Source organism: Arvicanthis niloticus, chromosome 23 (assembly GCF_011762505.2).
Source record: "Arvicanthis niloticus isolate mArvNil1 chromosome 23, mArvNil1.pat.X, whole genome shotgun sequence".
In the NCBI taxonomy this organism is placed as follows: Eukaryota; Metazoa; Chordata; class Mammalia; order Rodentia; family Muridae; genus Arvicanthis; species Arvicanthis niloticus.
The window spans coordinates 8,907,120-8,928,363 of NC_133430.1; the positions used below are offsets into that span (position 1 = coordinate 8,907,120).

Below are 21,244 nucleotides of genomic sequence, written 5' to 3' on the forward strand. Positions count from 1 at the left end.
ACTAGGCAGCTGTGGAATCGGATGGAAAAGAAGCGTGGAAGTCTTAAACTGATGCTCCAGCAGCCTGGCTGTGTTGGGGATCCTGGAGCTGCAAGTCAGCATGTACTTTGGAACTGCCTTTGAGAGCCAGAAAGCATCCTCTGTGGGAGCGAGGCCAACGTGCACACCTGACCTGCTGAGACAAAGCTCAGTAACAGGGTTCCTGCAAGCTAGCCGCCATTTAACTCGGCAGTCTCCTGAGTAGTATGGAATCAAAAGTGTGTCTAAGGTTTCATCCATGATGTCTGCCACAAACTAAACAATCAAAAGCCATTTAAAATCCAAACTTTTGACTTAAAGTCAAGACAAAGAAAGAAAGAAAGAAAGAAAAAAAGAAAGAAAAAAGAGAAAGAAAGAAAAAGAAAAGAAAGAAAAAGAAAAGGTTTTGGCTTTACAGAGAGGAGTGCATCCCCCACCCAGACCTCTGAGTTAGCAGGGGAGGATTTTATAATGTTGATTATAATATGCTTCCATATTATATATGCTGTAACAGAGGAAGAAATAAAATTTGAATAAATATAGAAATTATAAAAAAGACTAACTGTAAACTACCTGGTATCAAAATTCATTAAATAGGATTAACTTTATATTGGATATATTGTAGAGAGACAATAATAGGTGAGAATGAAGATATGCCAGAGGAAATTTTCAAACTGAGGCAGGGGGAGAGAGAGAGAGAGAGAGAGAGAGAGAGAGAGAGAGAGAGAGAGAAGTGAACAGGGCCTCTATTAGTAACAGAATGCTAGTAAACACCCTAGTTGGGCCTGTGCAGGACTGTCATCCCAACTACTTAAAAGGCTGAAATAAAAGGGTGGCAAGTTCAAGGCCAGCCTGAGCTACATAAGAAGTTCAAGGCCAGCATGGGTAACTTAGACCCAGTTTCAAAATAAAAAATAAAAATAGGCTTAGGACATGGTGCAGTGGGGGAACATTTGGGCACATGTTGAGGCCCAGGACTCAGTTCCTACTACTCTCAATCCCAACCAAACAGTCTTAGGTACATGGAACCGCAGTTTCCGAAAGAAATGAGAATCAGTATGAAGAGAAATCATGGCCAGAAGTTTTCCACGTTTCTTTTTAAGCACCCCTTTTAAGAACCCTGTTTTTAATGATAGCTCAAAAAGAGCACAGCAAAGAGCAAGAGGGAGAAACATCCCACCTTTTAGATGGATGGAGCAGGTCCATCCATCTAAAGTGTCAGCAGAAATACGGCTGCCAGTCAGTGGATGCTGCCAGAGAAGCTAGAGAGACTCATCAGTGAGAATGACCACTCACTGCGCCTGCAGTGAACCCAGGCTCAGTTCTTGGCAACTGTAAGGCAGCTTAGCACTTCCTGTAACTCTAGCTCTAGGGAATCTGGTGCCCATTTCTGGCCTATGTAGGCACCTGCAACGAGTACTGTGTGCTGCCATACACTCAAGGCACACACATATAAGATAAATTAAACTTAAAAAAAAAAAAAAGACATAACTCATTTGCACTTTGTAGTAAAGCTTTAATGTATGAAGTGAAAGGAAAAAAAAAGTGTATCTAAAACTATAGGTGAAGACTGTCATCTTTGTTCTCCAGAAATTTCTAGAATGAGTAGACACCAACTCAGGAAGGCACAGAGCAAAGGTTTGAGCACTCTTTGTCTCGGTAACACTGTTGGTGTTTCCCAGACTGTTCTATGTAGCAATGTATAAGACACATAGTTTCTAAATGACTATAAAATGCCTTCAAAACTGAGTTTGCTCAGGTGTCCATAAAATGTGGCTATGCTTCAAAGGTGGAATGGGGGGTGGGGGGAAGACCGATTAGAATGAAGATAAATAGGGAATCTACACAAAAAAAAGGCAACTAGAAAATGTTAAACTTTGAGTACATAAAGTGTCTTCCACATAACCAATGGGCAGAGGAAGGAAGTCAGTCAATTTCAAAATGAAGGAGAATAAGATACAAAGTGTTCAAAAAAAAATGATACACAACCGAAAACAGGGCTCACTGACTAATCACTGCTTGCTCCTCCAGAAAACTCAAGTCCGGGTCCCAGCAGAACGCTGGCCAACTCACAACTGCCTATGACTTCAGTTTCATAGAATCTGACTCCCCATCCTGGCTTCCATGGGTACCAGCATACATGTGCACATGCAGATGCACACACATACACACATGCACACACACACACACACACACACACACACACACACATTTAAAAATATAAAACCTTACAAAAATAGGTGGAGCAGGAAACTACCCAAGCAGTATTGACAAAACTGTCAAGAGTTTGAAAGAAAGAAAGAAGTAGGAGAGCAGATCCGGAGGAAGCAGGGAGGGTCTATGTAATGTGTCCTGCATGGAATCCTGGCACAGAAAAATGGAATGATTTAAAACCTGTAAATCTAGATAACATATGGGCTTCACTTAATCATGGTGTGCCAGCATTGGCCCATTGCTTGTAACAAATATGCCACATACATAAATGGATAGTCAAGTTATACGCCAAGACATCAACCATGGAGAAAACTGGGTATGGCTCGCATGAGACCCCTGTAGTGTCTTTGTAATCTGTCTGTGAGTTTAGAGTTATTATTAAAATTATGTATATTTGTTTCACAAGAGATATGAGATTGTGTGGCAGCAATTTTGGAGAAAAATGGTAGCTTTGAATGTTTATACTGGAAACAAAAATTGAAGAAGATGAGGAGCGTGTGAGGTGGAGGGATCTAAAAGTGAGCTTCGGAATCCACCGGCTAGAAGGTGGTCAGAGACACGGGGAAAGCAACTTAGCTAAAAAGGTTGCTCTTTAAAAGCAGCAATGAAACTGACAAAAAAAAAAAAAAAAGTTAGTGAGAGTGGTTCGGAAAACAGGAAAAGCAAGTTACCGATATTAGGGATGAAGGAGGTAGTCTCACTCCTGTTTCAAAGACCGTCCAAGGATAAGAAGGGAAGATTAGGAACAAATTAATGCAAATACATTCAACTTACATGGAATAGAAAACTCTCTTGAAAAACTCAACTTACAAAACTGAGACAAGAAGAAACAGAAAATACGAAGATCCCTATATTTATCAATTATGGCACTTGAATTATAGTTTAAAGCCCACAGAGCGAACTACAGGCCCAGATGGCGGCTTCTTCTTCTTCTTCTTCTTCTTCTTTTTTTTTTTTTTTTATTTCGATCAAATGTTTAAGAGGGAAATAATACCAATGTTATACAAACCTTTTCAGGATATAGGAATTAAAATTTCCCAACTCATTTTATAAGGTTGGTAGAAAGCTGGTACCGACTCTTAAAAAGGCATTATACGGGAAGAAAAATTTTAGGCCAATGTTGCTCGGAAATGTAGATGAAAATTTTCTCAACCAACTTTGAGCAGATGAATTCTAATTGTATACAAGAATCACAAAATACAATGGCCTACTCGAGTTTCTTTCAGGAATAGGAGACTTAAAAGTCATTTTGGAAGCTGAAGAGATGGCTCAGTGGCTAGGGAGCCTTTGCTGCCCTTTCAGAGGACCTGAGTCTGGGTCCCAGAATTCACATCAGGTGAGCAACTAGGTCACAATTGTTTGTAACTCTACCTCCAGAAGATCTAGTGCCTTCTCCTGGCTTCCAAGTATACCAGTATGTGTGTGCGTGCGTGTGTGCGTGCGTGCGTGCGTGTATGTGTATGTGTGTTTGTGTATGCAAAACAATTAAAATAATTAAGCTAAAGCCGTTTATTGTTAATCATCGCATTAGGAAAAGAAGCATTTGTGATTGTCTTGAGAGATGTAATCAAAGCATTAACAACATTTGATGATTAGCTGTGATTAAAGAGAAATAGTCTTCAAGAATTAGAAATGTAGACAGAAAGCCTCAATCTACATACAGTCAATTAACGTAGAGAAATTCACCTTTCTTACCCTGAACTCGGAAACAAGGTATTGACTGTCACCTTCTCCATACTCTGTCCGCATTGTTCCAGCACCCACGAGAGCCGAGGCTGGGAAGAGGAGAAGATGGTCTCTCTGAGTGAGAATTTCCATACAACAAAACTCCAAAGACTCCATTTAAAAAGAATCAAAGCTTTTCCCAGCACTCAAGAGGCAGAAGCAGGTCGATCTCTGTGAGTTTGAGGCCAGCCTGGTCTACAGAGTGAGATTCAGGATGACTAAGGCTATGCAGAGAAACCCTGTCTTAAAAAAAAAGAAAGAAAGAAAGAGAAAAGAAAGGAAGAAAGAAAAAGAAAAGAAAAAAAATGAAAACTTACTACAAATAATAATTGAGGTTTCAGAAGACATGGCCACTTAAACTTAACAGAAATCAGTTTCCTTCCCACATTATAGCAAGAAATGGTTGAATATAAAATTTATTCACAATATTTCTTAGGAGAGCACAAAGTATTAAATTTCTAGGTAATTAAATGAAGTTAAAACTCAAAATATTGTAGTCTAAATGAAACAAAATCTATTTAAATGGAAGTTATACCATGCTCATGAATTGTGAGCACAGTTTTCCCTTCATATTCATATTCAACATACATATTCAACACAGTATCAAGCAATATTATAGAAACTAATAAAAAGATCCCAACGCACATGTGAAAAGTAGGCGTCTAACTTCACCCAAGAGAAAAGAGTTCAGATTTGTTCTTTGATTTGAAGGATATTTTCCTGAAAGACAAAACTCATAAAACACAGTGTTTCTCAAGACACCCAGCAAAGGACAACAGGTGGGAAGCAAGGTACGTGCTTCTGACTTACATCCTGGGGTGGGATAGAAAGGAGGGTTCCTGAGCTGAGTGGATTTCCTGGGCAGAGGGTCTCAAGGAAAGGGTGGAAGGCTATCACGGCAGCAAGACACCATAGGACAGAGCACCAGAGGAGAAGCAGCTAGAGGATGAAACCCTAACATCATCAGACCGCCTGAGCATCCAACAAGTGCTTGGTGCTTAGCACATCCACAAAGGCAAAGCACCAAGAGGCAAAAAACAAAAACAATGGCATTGGGCAAACAGCGCATGCGCGGCCCATCCCAGTGTCCTGTTTGTAAAGCCTCAGAATGCAGTGAGCTTTGGCTAAAGCTCCTGCAAAAATTTTCTCTTTGAAGGAAAAAAAATGATTCGTTCTAATTAGGACAAGGACAGAGTGAGGCAGAAGGGACCTTTCCTGCGCAGAATGGAAGATATCACTTATACTCACGTGACTCTAAGAACGTTTTTTTTTTTTTTTTTAAATTTTGTGCACCAGGCACTGGACTCTCCTTACATTAATAGCCATCTCAGCCCCGGATCAAACACTTCTCCAGGCTGGCTGAAGAAATTTGAATCCAAAAGATCAAACTACTTCACTGTATCTCAAAGCATAGGTTGGGGATGCAAAGGTCACCACGGAACAGAGTAAAACCATGATGTCTACTTTCTGATGAAAGATGACCAGGCAAGAAGCAGGCAGAAAAATCAGTCCCACAAAGAGGACTTGGGTTTGACTTACGCACCAGAATTCAAGTGCACGGTGAACCTCCCATTGTGACCGTTAGATAGTAAAGGCAAGCTTTGGAGAACACGGAAAACTAGCCCAGCATCTAGAGATGAGGAAATCCAGAGTACAGCATCTGACCACACCCAGTGTTGGCAAGCACACAGGGCTACTGAAACCCTGCCACGTGGATGGGAACTGGAGGAAAACACTTTGACAACTTCCCTAAGAAGTTAAATATATGCCTGCCATACATCTTAGATACTTCACCCTGCGACGCTTGCTCAAAAGAAATGTTTAGTTTGTCCAGGCTGGTGTCTTACAGACAGAAACAATGTTTTCCTCACAATTCTAAATGGAAGAGAGACCAGTATCAAAGCACCATCGGGTCCACCGACTGGTGCAAGCCTGTTCCTCAGAGATGGCGCCTTCGCTGTTCCCCCTGGTAGAAGGATGAATGGCACCACAGAATTATTTTTTAAAAAATGAAACTAACTCCATTCATAAAGCATCACCTTCCATCACCTATTGAAGTCCCATCTCTTTACACAAACCTCCCAGGGGGTTAGGAATCAAACATACAAATTTTGGAGAGTCACCATTCAGAACACAACAGAAAGTATATATTCTCCCAAATACCCATACAAGAGAGTCCATAGAGGTGTAATCTCTGATATCCCCAAATGGGAAGCGACCCCAGTGTTCACCAACAGGTGAGTAGATACACACATTTTAGACTATTCAGATGGTGGAACACAGTTCAGCAGTTGGAGGAGTGGATTATTGATAACCTCACCAACATATGTGGATCTCAAAATAAGTGAGCAAGAGATGTCAGATTAAAAAAAGGACAGGCAGTATGTTTCCATTTATATAAACTCTAGAAAATGTGAGCTCATATGGAGTGCAGATCAGTGGCTGCCCAGAGACGGGGAAACAGGAGGGAGACAGGGATTGCAAAGAGCAGAGGAAACTGGGGGATGATGGACGTCTCCACGGGTCTAATGAGGGGGATGGGCTCCCGGTTGCTTCTGCAGTGAGATCTCAGCAAGCTGGGTGCTCGAAAAAGGTGCGGGTCAGTTGCTACATTCCGGAGGATCTGCTTACAAGTTAGATGGGAATACAAGGTCCTGGAGTAGCTATCACAGGCTGGGGAGACGGTAGGACAAAGTGCCTACCAAACAAATGTGACAACCCCTTGGGATCCCTAGAACCTATGCAAAAGCCAAGAAGACTTGGTGACCACCAGGCAAAGATGGCGACACTTCTATATACATGTACACACACAGACACATACAGAGGCACACATGCAGACACATATATTCAAACACACAGTCTCACACACAGGCACACACACACAGACACACACACACATACACACACGTGCAAGTAGCCCCAATGCTGGCAGGGTGGCTCAGTGACAGGAGGATCAACAGCATTGGGACTTAACTACCAGATTAATTTGAAGAATTACCGAAACGGAGCAGTAATTGCTCACTGCAGTACTGACGTGGGGTTAGACAACTAGATCAATAGAACAAAATAAGGAGTCTAGAAACGGATTTATACGAAGCTGTGCAAGGAACTGATGTGCAATCAATGTGCAAGGAAATATTAGTGAATATCAACTGGGATGGTAACATCAGAGAATGAAGCCACAACGCCTGGATGCCCATAGGAAAGAATTCTGGGCCCCAGTATTATAGTCTACAAAATAATCCTATATATTATTTGTGTGTACATATATAGTATACGCTTGTATGTACATCCTGTGTGCAGCTGTGTAAGCCTGTGTGCATGCATGAAGGCCTATGGAGAGTGCTGGGTAGCCTCTGCTAGAGCTTGCTGCCTTTTTTTCATTGAGGCAGGGTCTCTGACTAAACCTAGAGCTTATCCTTTTTCTCCAAGGATAGTAGTGAGTGAGCTCCATTGTCACTGAGGCACCTCGTAGCACTGGGACTACCTACAAGTGTGTGGGCATGCCTGGATTTTCACATGGAAACCGGGGATCCAAACTCAGGTCCGCCTCTTTGCATAGCAAACACACGCTTACCCCATGGGGCAACCAACCCAGCCCATGAAGGTCATCTTGGTGTGGATTTATAGGCCAAAGATTACATTTTAAATCACTAGAAAATATTTTTGAGACCTTGGTATTAATATAAATTCTTAGAGAGAATCTTTTTTTTTTTTTTAAGAAATAAATGCAGGCTAGAGAGATGTCTCACTGCTTAAGAGTGCTTACTGCTGTTCCAGAGGACCCAAGTCTGGTTTTCAGCATCCACATCAGGTCTGGCAGCTGACGGTTGCCTGTAACCCTAGTTCCAAGGGATCCGATGCCCTCTTTTGGCCTTCACAGGCACTTGCTTACTTGAGCGTGCTCGCATCTGTGCAGGACACACATACAGAAAGTTAAAAATAAAATAAAAAAAATTAAAACGTTCAATAGAGTTTATAAGAAAGATAAAGATTTCTATCTTATAAAAGATTCTTTCAGTGAGCAATGGTGCAAGTGATAGCTAAGTGTTCCCAGCATGCACAGTTAGATGCTAGCTGCGGATGTGTGGAAGATGCAGAGGGTACAAACAGAACTTAAACTGATCCCTAACACAGTGGGCAATATATTTGCATGTTACTGTTTGCAAAAAGAAACACATGAAAAGGTACCTAGTAGTGTTAATCGCCAGGAAAATGTGATCTTATTGCACAATGTTTTATAGCTGTCCAATGTTAAAACCTGTTAACGTAGTGTTAGGGAGAGTATGGACCAGCTGGGAGTTTTGCCAATTTCTGTCAAAGTGTCAAACGGTACAACTTTATGGAGAAAGTCTTTAACAACCATTTTTACAGACTGGCTACACTTTGTGTATGTCTGTGAAACAGCATGTGACGCTTCAGACGAGCTAACGGAAGTAGGATATATTCCCACCTCATTGTTCAGCAAGTCCTCCTTTGGGTACCTGCCCAAGAGACCCAAAAATCCATAAACTGCTTGTAGAATGATCAGAGTGGGCTCCTTAGTCACAATAGTCTAGACAGGGAGTAGACAAAGTGTCTTGTTGTACCGTGGAGAACATGCGATGCTAAAGGGAAATGTCTGACTACAGACACAGCCGCGTGTCTAGCACTCTAAAGGCACTGAGGCGATTTGGCTTAACCTAGGTTCCATTTGCCTGGAGTTCTACAGCACCAGACAGGACTCTGGTATTGACGTTGGAGTGATATCAAAAATGGGACATCCAGTTAGGTTGACAAGCATAGTCCTTGACCTGATTTAAAGGCTGACTGGTTTTTTGTTTTTTTTTTTTTTTTTTTTTTTTTGTCAAAAATCTCCATGCCTCACACTTCTGGTCTATATATTCTAGTCTATGTAAGCTTTACCACCATTAAAATATGGAAAATAACAACCATAGGCACGTGCTCCCTGCAAATGTAACATTGAAATCCAGGCAGCTGCTACCAATGAAACTGGAAAAGAAGAGAGATAAGAATTAAAATTCTCATTAAAAATGTCTGTCTTGGGCCCGGAGAGATGGCTAAGAACCCTGGCTGCTTGTCCAGAGGTCCCAGGTTTGATTCTCAGCACCCACATTATAGCCCATGGCTGTCTGTAACTTCCGTTCCATGGATCTAACACCCTCTCTGATCTCCATGGGTAACAGGCACGCATGTAGTGCACAGATACGCAGGCAAAACAGTCATGTACATAAAGATAATAAAATAAAATAATTTAAAATTCTCTCTTAAGGCTAGGTGCTTGCTCAGCTGGTAGAGCACTTGCTAAGCATGCAAAAAGTCCCGGGCTCCAGCCCTGGCATAGTGTAAACCAGGCATGGTGGTATGTGCTTACAATCCTAGGAACTGGGAATCCAGGCAGGAGGATCCAAGTTTATGGTCATCCTTGGCTACCTAGGGATTTGATGACTGTCTTAAAAGAAAACTCTCTTTTAGAAACTAATAGGTTGGCATTATTTGTCCCTAAAATAAAAGAAAGCAAATAGAGAGAAAATTGTGTAATGTAATGACTTCATTCTCTTAAAAGTCAGAAATGGCTATTAGGTTAGCTTAACAGGAAGAGTGTCTGCTTCACTTTGACAGGGATATAGCTCTGGGTTCTATTTACTGTGCTGCAAAAAAGAAAAGGGGTTTTTAAAAAGGACAAAAAGAAGGTTTGGCGCACACACACACACACACACACACACACACACACACACACACCTATTTAGTGTATAAAATGGGTAGAAAATTCCATATAAACTTCTAGCTAGTTAACTATAAGGTGTATTTTGGAAACGATCTAGATGAATTTGTTCTAGTAGTGCAAGAACAGCTTAGCAGCAGAAATGGCACCAATGTCACCTGCCCTGTGATGGGAGTAGAGAGCTGAGGTCTGGCACCAAAGAGCAATTAAAAACCAAAAAACTTTTAAGAAACTCTCAGTTGATACAAAGATCTTAAATGTGGCAATGGCTTTGCAGGTTATAAAGTTTGAAGAAAAAAAAAAAAAAAGGAAAACCAAATCCCACCCCCCTGAGGATGGACTCAAGACTTGTGTTCTTGGATGCTGGGAGAAGAGTGTGGAGATACCATGGACGTCAATCTCCCAGACAGGCTCTGGCTGGGGCCCCATTGGGAAAGGAAAGAACAGGAAATGAAGAGGGAGGGGGGAAGACACAGCTGTCACCGTGCACAGTATATGACATCTACATAGAAACCCAACAGAATGAACTGAAAATTGATTGGGACTAATAATAGAGTCTTGCAAGAGCACTGAATACGAGATCAACTAAGTAAAATTAGTGGCGTTTCCCGACACCAGCATTAACCAATTAGAAATATAATAGAAGAAGATACACACTCATACGATGAACCCAAACGGTGAAGGATCTAGAAATTAAGCCAGAAATAACTGCAGAAAACCTTTAGATGAGGGGGAGGAGGGTAAAGTTTGAAAATATATAAAGGACACAGAAGAAGGCATGAGAAGAGAGGAGATAAAATTGACAACATGAACAAATGGAGCGGGCGACCATTTTATGGATGCTTTAAAGCCGCACAAATGTCAAATCTTCCCACATTAATCTATAAATTTCATGTAATTTTCTTCAAAATACCAGCTGGACTTTTTGAAGGACTTGACAAATTCGTTCTAAAATACATAGAAGCCATAATGTCCACAATTGCTGAGTTTATTTTGGAAAGAGAGCCCAGGGTGGAGGCAGGAGGAGGCCGACTCCTCCCACTTGGTCTGGAGGCTTCCAGGGAAGACAATGAATCTGCGCTTAGATACTTTGTAACAAATTAAGTGTGGCTTTAGGGAATGAGAGAAGTTTAGTATTTTACCCCACTTCCATCTCTGGTGGTTCTGAGGCCAGTGGCCAGTGCAGCCTGGCTCACTGATTGCTGCGGGTACATGATTGGTTCAGTTGGGTTCCCTGTGGCTGGGAGATAAAGACATCTCTCCTAACTGACTGACCAGGAGAGGCTGTTCCTGTGATCTCTGATCTCACCTTCAAAGCCAAATGGGGTTTCTCCCTGGCATCACATCCAATCTTGGACTTGATTCTCCATTCAGGAAGGACACAGGGCTGAGTTCTGCAGAGCTGCTCTTTGGTGTTTTGTTTTTGTTTTTGTTTTTGTTTTTGTTTTTGTTTTTGTTTTTGTTTTTGTTTTATGAACCCAGTTGCCTGGTTAGTGACCAAGTACCCAGAGTCACATTCCACTGAGGGCACAGGTGGTTTCAAAAGAGGAGATTCTACCCTCTGTACTACAGAGGGATTCTCAGGGCATCTTAGAATTCCACATACCATGTTGTAAGTGATGCACTTGGCTGCAAACTCTGCCCTCTGCAGAATGGAGGGTGGTACAGCCCCAGTCAAGGACTGGATCCCACAGACATTAAAACTCATAGGTGCTCAAGTCTTGTGTGTGACATGGTGTGGTGAGTGTATAGTATCAACGCCTGCTTTCTCCTGCCTTTTAAACCACCTCCAGGTAACTTATTTATAATTTTACTAACACAATGAAAAAAAAAACATTTGAGTAGTTATTTTTACCTCATCGTTTAGACTATAATGACTAGAAATGCAAAGTCCTCAAATCTTCACTACAGATACCACTGATTCCTTTCTTTTCTTTCTTTTTCTTAAGACAGGGTTGCTCACAATGTAGCCCAGGGTGGCCACAGGTTTGCACCAATCCTCCCTGCTCAGCCTCCTGAAAGCTGAGACTATAAACATGAATCATCACGCTGCACTAAAAATTATTTTTGGTCCAAGGTTGGTTGGATCTATGGATATATAACCCATGGATTCATTTGCCAAACACAGTAGCTAGAGGTAGACTCAGAAGCCAGAGGGGAAAGCATACATTATGCATGCAGAGGAAAGCAAGTCAGTGGGTATAAGAAGAATAGATGGCTTTTCTAACGTTCTTACCACATGCATGGTGAGTGTGGGCGGGCTGCGTAAAAATGGATTAAAAATATTACATATAATGGGTAAAACTATTGCATGCAAACTATGCAAAATGGGGGCTGGGAAGATGGCTCAGTAGCTAAAATGTTTTACCATGTAAGCATGAAAGTCTGAGGTCAGATTCCCAGCACCTATGTGAAAAGCAGGGTATGGCGCACACCCTGGGTGTGAGAAGAGAGGTGAATCTCCAGATCTCGAGAGGCAGCAGCCAGTCTAGCTGAGTCAGTGAGCCCCCCAGGTTCAGTGAGAGCACCTGTCTCAAAAAAAATCTAAGGTGGAAAGTGACAGAGGAAAGACGCTGGGTGTCATTTCCTGGCTTCTGTGTGCATGGGGACCCACACACACAAAGACATAGAAGTGTCAGAATCTGCTTGTGTCCTGTAGGTGGAGGTGGGACATCTTATATAAGGTCTTTTACAAGCCACAGGCCATTGGATGTGTTACCTTTGGATTTCACTACATCAGAGTTAAGGATACTGGTCAACGGAGAGGAGATCCCAACTGAACAGCAGAGGACAGATCATAACATGGCAATTACCATATTGACACCCTAAGGGATTACTTTCTAGGACAAGTTAGAGACTTGAAAATTCCCAATGATATGGGCTCCCGCAGGAGACAATGGACAATTAAAAATAGGAAGACCCGGACTGTTCCCAAGTGTGTGAGGCGGGTGTGCTGTTGTAACAGTCACATTTGGAAAGGCAAAAGGAGTAAGATTATTGGGGGTCACTTGGAGGATGCAGATGCTAGCAGAGACACAAGGCAGGTGACCCTGACACATTGCTGTTAGGAGCTCACAGGGTAGCCAGTACTGTGACTTTTTTTTTTTTTTTTTGGCTATTTTATTTACTTACATTTCAAATGTTTTCCCCTTTCCCCATTCCCCCCAGAAACTCCCTATCCCATCCCCCCTCTCCCTGCTTCTATGAGGGTGTGCCTCCACCCACCCACCCACTCCCACCTCTCCGCTCTCAAATTCCCCCACACTGGGGCATTCAGCCTTCACAGGACCAAGGGTCTCTTCTCCTGACAAGGCCGTCCTCTACTACGGATACAGGTGGCGCCGTGGGTCCTCCAGTACTGTGACTTTTAATCATTATTGTTGGTGCTGAGGCTGGAGCCCAGAGTCTCCAGAACACTGGACAAGTGCTTCCCCCACTGAGCTACAGCCCAGCCCCTGCAGCTGTGCTAGAAGGCTTCTCTTGGTTCTCTGTCTAAGGCTTATCTCCTTTGTCTTCCATTGGGTCTCTAGCCAGGCAGCAATTAAGGACTCTCTTCTACAAATGGAACTAATGATGCCCTTTTGAGATTCTCTACATAGCCCCATTGGAGGGGTACCCCAAGTGACATGCCCAGTGATCCCCCCAAGGCTTGAAGAAGCCAGATAGGCTCCCTCATTCCTTCCATTGTGGTTAAGATCACCTTCTCAGAATGGGAATAAGGAGCAGACTTAAGGAAGCGACCCCAAAAGCAGCCACTCCAGAATTAAGGTCCTCTAAGCCAGGAATAGCAGAAGGAGCCTCTGGTTTCTTACTTCCTAATGAGCAGCTCCATGAGAGGCTACATGAGAATGGGGCCCATAGCTCCCGTTCAGACACCGATCCCTCCTGGCAGATGGCTTTGGAACCGGACTCGTAAATTTTCACAGCCTACCCCCAGAGAAGGCTAGCTCATGTCCAGAACCCAGGGAGTACATAGAGAGATCTTCTTGTAACTGTTAATGGAAAGATAGCCTAAGTGTCCACCCAGGGTGACAGGATAGTGAGTGAGATACAGAGCAGAAGGCAAGACTCTGGGGAACTGTCACATGATGGAATGGGAAGTCTTCGAAGCAGCAAGCAGCAGGCAACATGGACAGATTTCTAAGGCATACTGTTAAATGAAAAAAAAATGCGGAAAAACAGGAGCTGCTAAGCACAGCAAGACATCCTTAGGCTGGAAGACACACACACACACACACACACACACACACACACACACGCACATGCACCCCTGACAGCTCCATGTCTATAAAGTGAAATACACACACGAGAACATGCGTGAAATCTGTGAATGAACACAATGGGGCAGTGAGTGTTGGGAAGAGATTCCAAATGGCTAACACAACCAAACACAAGCAGTTAGTTGATGTCTTGGGCCATAAAGTAAGAGGTACGGCAACTTGATTGTTACAAGCCAAGGTACGTGGCTCAAAAATATGTAAATAAGGGAACTATGACATTGCCCCAATGATGACGTGCCATTCAAAGTGGGAGTGGCAATGCCTACAAAACCGTCTCCGCCTCTACAGGTGATTGTTAATCTGGTCGTCAACTTAGTTGGATAGAGACAACTAAGAGACATGTTACCTCTGGGGGACATTTTCTTGAAGGATTAACTGAGGGGAAAGCCCTCCCTCAGGATGGGAGGAATATTCTGGCTGTAGATACAAGGCCCAGATACAAGAAAGTCCAAAAGAATAATAGATTATCTTTGCCTGCCTACTTTTGCCCCCGTGCTGATGAGTGCATCTGCATTTGTCTTCACTGCCCTCAGAACTCGTCTCCTTCAGCCTTCCGACATGGACTGAAGATTCATGGCTCTCTGAGAATCCCCTAGGCCTTAAGCACTAGATTGGGACTCATGAAACAGTCTTATGGGCTGAGTAGCCACTGACTCTCCCGTAGATGGCCATTGCTAGACAAATTGTATAAGCCACTCTACTAAGTCCCACTTGTAATATGTGTTTATTCCGTGAGTTCTATCCTGTGGAGACCCTGTCTTATAAATACACTACCCTCTCTGTATTCTAGGCTAGGCCACGACAGGCTGAACTTGGAACTATCATGAAGGGTTTGCAGAAGAGAACTGAAGAAGACAGGATGGTGGGTAAGCCTGCTCAGAGCAATACTGACCTGCCTCTTCATGCATCTCTGATGCAGGACCAATTCCCAACACTGTTGGTCTCAAGATAATAGAAAGCATGTGATTTTCATAGGGCAACTGTCTGTGCCCCTGGAGTTTCCCCCAGGGGCTGAGGGCCAACAGTGCTGGCGTGAGGTCTGTGCCAATGGTCAGGATCTGGGACATGGGCTACGAGGTCACAAAGCATGGACGTGTGGGGTGAATAAGAGACCGGAGGTGTGCTTGGAGGCCATTGCAGCCCAAGGCCACTGTCATCAGCAAGAATATTGCCTGAGCAGAGACCGGGCCTCAATGAGGGGGACAGAGTCCTTATCTGTTATCCTATTCTCTGTTATTTAGAACTTCTAAGACTTGGTGGTGAACTTTTTCCAGACCCTCACTGTCTGCTGGATGGGCCATTGTCACGACACACAGAAGGCTCATGTCCAGAGGGTGCAGGATATGACAGCCGCCCACAGGCTCTCAGGATGATGAGGCTGTCGAATCCCGAAGCTTCTGGGCATGACAAAGAGCCTCCCGGAGTGTCCATGGGGATGGAATCCATCACACTGAAGGACTAAGGAGCTGCTGAGGGCCCTCGAGCCTCCTGCGGAGGGCGGGAGATAATGAGGGCTGACTCACGGCCGCCCACCTGGGCTGCAATTATTCAATTTTCCTGGAAAATCAGCTTCATCATGATGAACACTTGGCTGATTTCAGAGCAGATTAATGCACTCGATATGAAGTGCGATCCCATCCATCAGCTTCTAAAACTTGCTAGAAGCTTGCGCTGATTAACCCATCTTCTCTGGCTATCTCGTCTGGTTGGTTCACCCTCAGCCTCCAGCCCTCTCTGACCCAAGAAAGTGGGAGAAAGTTTTTTTTTTTTTTTAAATAAGTGCTATATTCCATGGCCTTTTTCATTTTCAAATTCTTTGTGTGGTCCCCTGTGCGTGTATGCATGCATGGGCGTGTATATGTGCGTGCGCATGCAGATGTGGGGGGAGGCCATGCAGGTGGTGGCCAGAGAGGTGGGTAACCTTCCTTGGGAGCTGTCTGCCTTGTGTTTTTAAGATAGGGTCTCTCTCTGGAATGTGGGAAGCCCTCAGTTTGTCTAGATTGGATAGCCAACAAGGTTGTCTCTAACATCCCAAGATTGGAATTCCAAACATGCACAACGAAGCATAGTTTGTTTTACACGGGTCGTGGAGATCCAACTCGGGTTCTCATGCTTGCATGGAAAACACTTCACTGAGCGAGCCATCTCCTCAGCCCCTTTCACGTTCTGTACACAAACATTTCAGTCCCTGTTTCTGGCTGACTTGTTGAAGCTAAAGTACTGATTTCTTAGACGGTGACTGTGTATGGAGAGCGGGTAAGGGAAGATGAGGCTGCTCTGGAGGGTTGTGACCTGGAATGACTGTGGTCCTTACAAGAGGTCAGCGTAAACATGAAGACACCCATGTGAGGGCATTGCAAGGACTGCTACAGGCTAGGAAAGAGACCTCGGAAGGACCAGCCTGTGGACACCTTCACCTTGGGCTTCCAGCTGCATGTTAAAGATCCTGGCTGTGGTACTTTGTTAGGGCAGCATTAGTAATTAAACACCTCATTTATATGACATCACCCCCTGTCCTACCACTGGTGACTCATGCATGTGTGTGTGTGTGTGTGTGTGTGTGTGTGTGTGCGCGCGCGCGCGCATGCACGTGCACGTGCGCATGTTGCACACATGTATCTGTGTGTGGCTGGGTATACATATCAGGTGTCTTCCTCCAGCACTGCCCGCTTGAATGCTTTGAGATTGGGTCTCTCACTGAACTCTCTGGCTCTGCCCATATCTCCACCTCCCAAGTTGGGGTTACACAGCCATGTCCAGCTTTTTAATGTAAGTGCTGGAGATTATAACTCAGATCCTTACCCAGCCCCACGCTGCTGACCCTTGGGAGACAATTTTAAACACCAACGTTCACCATTCCTCCTCTTCTAGGTTAAATGCTAAAGGTCAGGCAGCTCCATCCACGGGTAGCTTGACCCTTCTGGCACACCGGTGACCTCTGATGGCCTATGTTAGCTTCCTGCTCTCTGCTGTTCTCGACTGTAGCACATCCAAGATTGAGAGAGTGGTACTTATAAGGACCAAGATTCACCCAAAATAAGTACGGAATATGAAAGGACAAGAGGTAGCGGAGTGGCCTGAGGTCATCACTGCTAGGTACATGCTTCCCCAGGCCTGGGGGCTTTGGGGCTGGCTCCAAGAGCCCCAGGAATCTCCCGAGTCTGGGGCTGCCTTGTGCCCAGCTCCAGAAGCTTGGGGGTGGACTCCTTAGCATCAAAACGGATAAAGCTGGGGTCAGAAGTTAATGTTCATGGGATTGGCAGCCTACTGTGGGGCATAGAAATGTGGGTGGACGTGACTTCTATGCTCTGTGATGCTGGACATCCAGAGGAAGGCAGTTCAGGACTGAGTGCCCAGCTGGCATGGACTCTGAGCACAGATGGCAAGCCAGATGGGACAATTGTTTCCTGGCACCCACTGGAGATAACTCAGTGGGCCGTTGCACAATACGCTACCATGCGGCGTGGACAATGGGAGCTGCCTGGAGGCGGTTTCCTCCTGGCCACACATCCCAGAAAGCGGGGTCCATAGTCTCCCCAAAGGGAGACAGCATGGATGCCACTAGCTGACCTCTCCCACCTTGCCACTTTGGGACTTTCCCAGATGACAAGGCTCCAGGATAATGGGGCCTTTCTCCAGTCTGGATTGAGTCAAGGTTTGACCTCCAGGAACCCAAGGGCATCCACTCCTAAGTAGAGCTTATTTTCATGTTTAGGGCTTTTACTTGGTCTGAGCTCCCAGATTTGGAGTGAGATGAACCAGAGGCTCTGAAGATGGGCTTTCCAGGCACTGAAAAACCTGTTTTTCCCTCTGTGGAGCCTGGTTGTAGGAGGGGCTCGCACAGAGAACAGCCTCTGAGAAGTTCTGGTCTTGTAGGCAGGTACATGGGAAGCAGTATGGGGAGGCCTCAGTACACATCCAGCTTCCTGTTCTGCCCACATGCCTCTTGGCACTGTTCTGTAGGATAGAACACTCTCTTCCAGGTGGGGGTCATGTCCTCAGCTCTGCCTGCTACTCTTCAAGGGGTCTGGGGGAGGGGGGTCACAGAGGCCACTATGATAGAAGAAACAGGCTGAGGTTGTGGAAAGTGCCTGGGTAGTGACCTCGGGGCAGGAGTGAGACTCAGATACTTCTTCATGCTCCAGCCTCACGATTTCTGGAAACCAGGGTGATTAATGTAGGGGGAGGGGGAGTCCTGAAGAGATTCTACCCCTAGCTTTGTTCAGAAGAAGAAATTAAGGCAACGGGCCAGAGAAAGAGACTCTGCCATACACAGTGTGATACAAACGGAGTTGGAGAGGGCACAGGTTCTGGGGCTCCCAGGCCTCTTCCCCTCCAAGAGAGCTGTCTGTTAACACAGCAAGGGTGTCTCCACAGAGAGACCAGTAAGACAACAAAGAGACAGGTCTCCTTTGATCTTCTCTGGAGGATCCCATCTCCCTTGTGGCACCCAGCAAATGTTTCTGATGAAGCCTTTTCCCTTTTCCCACGTTCCTGGACTTAGTGCATACATCTGCACCTCCTGGTGGACTAAGCTGATTCACGCCAGACTGGGCCTCTGTGTACAGAAGAGCATGATGGGAGCTGTAAGGCTGCTTTGTAGAGCTGTTTGCAAGTGACCACGTGGGCCATATTTGGAGCCGAGCTGGCAGGCCAGGGCATCTTAACACAGAACAGGGTGTGGCTTTTTCATAGCGTCTCTAGATTCTGAGACCAACCCCTCCCTCCACCAATGAGCCCTGCTCAACTTTGCCAACCTGCTGGGGTCTTCTCGCTACCTGGGTGTGGTGTGTGAAGCAGGAGAGATGCCACATATAGCCCTGGACTACCCACGGCACCAGATCTCAAACTGGGTTGCTTCAAGGTGACGTGTGGCCCTAGTCAGGGCTTAGACTATTAGAACTCAGGTCACAGATGAGGGCTGAGTGGAAAGGTGGAAGGGACAAATGTGGAGGCAAAAACAACCAACTGCTCCTTCGAAGTGCCTCTCTGGTCCCCTCCAGTGTGACTTCTCAGGGGCACAGCACCCGGGGCACAGTAGGTTGAGTCCTCATCCGCACCTTGCTGTGAAGACATGGCTCTGCATCCTTCCCTTTCTCCCTCCCACATTGTCAAAGTCCTTGGGCCTCTCCTGATGGACTGGCCACAGCCTCCTTGCTGCCTACACTTGGCCTCCTGTAAGTAGGCCATGTCATTGGACTTTGCCCTGCCTCTCTGTGTCTCTCTACTGGTATAGCCTGTCAGCAGATGTCAGTAGCATTTCTGTACTGGGGCTTTCTTGTTCAAACCCAATCGGGCCTATGAATCCATACATCTACCTTCCCCTGATAAACTCACTGCAGAGCTCCAGAACTTTCCAGCTGGTTCTAGTGCTAGTCTGAGGCCTGGGTATCCCAGGTGGTTCTGTTTCCTGATGCCACACCCATGCTTTGCAAGGCTTGTCTTCCGGATCCCCGAGAGCCATTGGCTGAGCAAGGTTTGCACCGGAGTCATCTGGTTCCTGAAACATTTGTCTCCCCATGGAACCATAGCCTGGCATTGCCAGAGGCATCGCCCCCAAATCTTGCCTTCACTGCTGTATACCAGAAATTCCTGGAAGACCTTTCTCTGACATACCCTCCCCAATTCCCAGGATTATCCTTTGAGCCTTTCTGTAAACTTGGCCCTTTACAGTTTTCTCAGGCCCCAGGCTGGATGTTGAACCTCCTTAAGTACCCCCGTGGTATCCTAGGCAAGCCACCATGCTCACACTTATGAGGAATGCATGCATCATGGGATCCCTCCAGCACCTAGTATAGAGTATATGCACACTGTAAGTACTCAGCAATTTTTGACTGGTTGTAGCCCCTGTCTGTCACACAGCTGTGCTCTGCAGAGAGAAGGCAAGGCAAGACTAGAACCAGTGAATGCCAAGGGGCCTAGAAATCAATCCCTCCATCCAGCTACCATTTGTCTTGGGAACCACAAGTATGGAGTCTCTGTATGAGCAACTAGCTCTGTTAAATGGCTTGGGGATGGGCAACGCTGATCCAGCCTTGCCACCTTGTTCTGTGGTTAAGCAAAGCCTTGCTTTAAAGGGAATTCGTTTTTTCCAAATTGCAGAACAAAGAACACAATGTTTAGGAAGAAAGCATGTCGCTTACATTTGAAAAAAAAATTTAGCAGTATTATGTAATGAAAGACACTTGAAAGTGCTGAGTCACCCCAGGCCGACTTACATCTCCCACTGGTTTGTGAGGCACTTGTAAACTGACATCCTGTTAATATAAGGCTCCTTATGATAATTTTCAGTTAGTTTATTTGCCTGGGAAACTTATTTGTGGCCTCCAGGGTGACAGTCAGGTTTAGTAGAAGAATGTGGTATCCTTGTTCAAAAGTCAGACAAGGAGAGGAAGGCAGAATCCCAGGTTAGGGTTGAGAGGACAATGCCAGGTCAGTACCCAGCATGACAGGCTCCTATTACTGTCCCCATCCTGTCTTCAGATCTGAGCCAGTGCCCAGCTGGCTCAGACCCACCTATTCCCAGCAGAAGGGCAAGACCTCTGGTCTGTTTTGCAGGTCAGACGGTGAGGTACTGAAGAGCAGACAGTAACAAATGCATGGCAATCATAGAAGGTTCCAGATGGTTCTACCGCTAATGCACCCTAAAATCTAAACATTACACATCCCAGGTCACAGTCGATTGAGGGAAGCCAAGGCGGGAACTCAAGGCAAAAACCTGGAGACAGTAACTGAAGCAGAGGCCGAGGAGGAGTGCTGCTTCCTGGATTGCACCCCCTCTGGCTTGCTCAGTCTGCTTTTTAATACACCCAGGCCCACATGCCCAAGGCTGGTACTGGGTGGGCTAGCCTTCCTTTATCAATCAGCTATTAAGGAAATACTTCACAGAGATGCCCATGGCCAGTCTGATGGAGGCAATTCCTTAGTCAAGGCTCCCACCTGTCCCTACTCCCACCCTAGGTTTGTGTCAAGATGGCAGCTGATGCTGACGGTAACATCCCCATCTTGTTCCTTATCCTTGATCCTGCGTGTTCCTGCCTATCTTTCTTTCAAGTAGCACAAAGTCCCTTAGGCCTTCTTCTGCACCAGGCAGAGAGCCATAAGACTCCAAGGCGTGATAGGATCTGGACCCAGTCCTTGTGAGTGGAAAAACCCAGGCCTGGGGAGGAAAGAGACCTGTCTGCATGGGAACAAAAGGTCTCAGAGGTAGTGATTCTGAAGTGTCTGCCATGGACTCAGTTGGATGGAGGTCAGAGGACTTGCTTCTTACTCAGCAGGTTCC

At 45.3% G+C, this 21,244-nt stretch overlaps 1 long non-coding RNA gene across 3 annotated transcripts in view; it reads left to right on the top strand.

Moving 5' to 3' along the window:
* LOC143436773 (uncharacterized) overlaps window positions 1-21,244 on the top strand; it is a 60,063-nt gene that overhangs the window by 20,695 nt on the left and 18,124 nt on the right. Inside the window, exons 2-3 of one of the 3 annotated variants that reach the window (XR_013106573.1) lie at window positions 14,753-14,828; window positions 15,204-16,443. This is a non-coding gene — a long non-coding RNA (uncharacterized LOC143436773). Of the gene's footprint in view, window positions 1-14,752; window positions 14,829-15,203; window positions 16,444-21,244 lie in introns of those variants that run through there. The other 2 variants (XR_013106572.1, XR_013106571.1) reach the window with 2 other exon arrangements.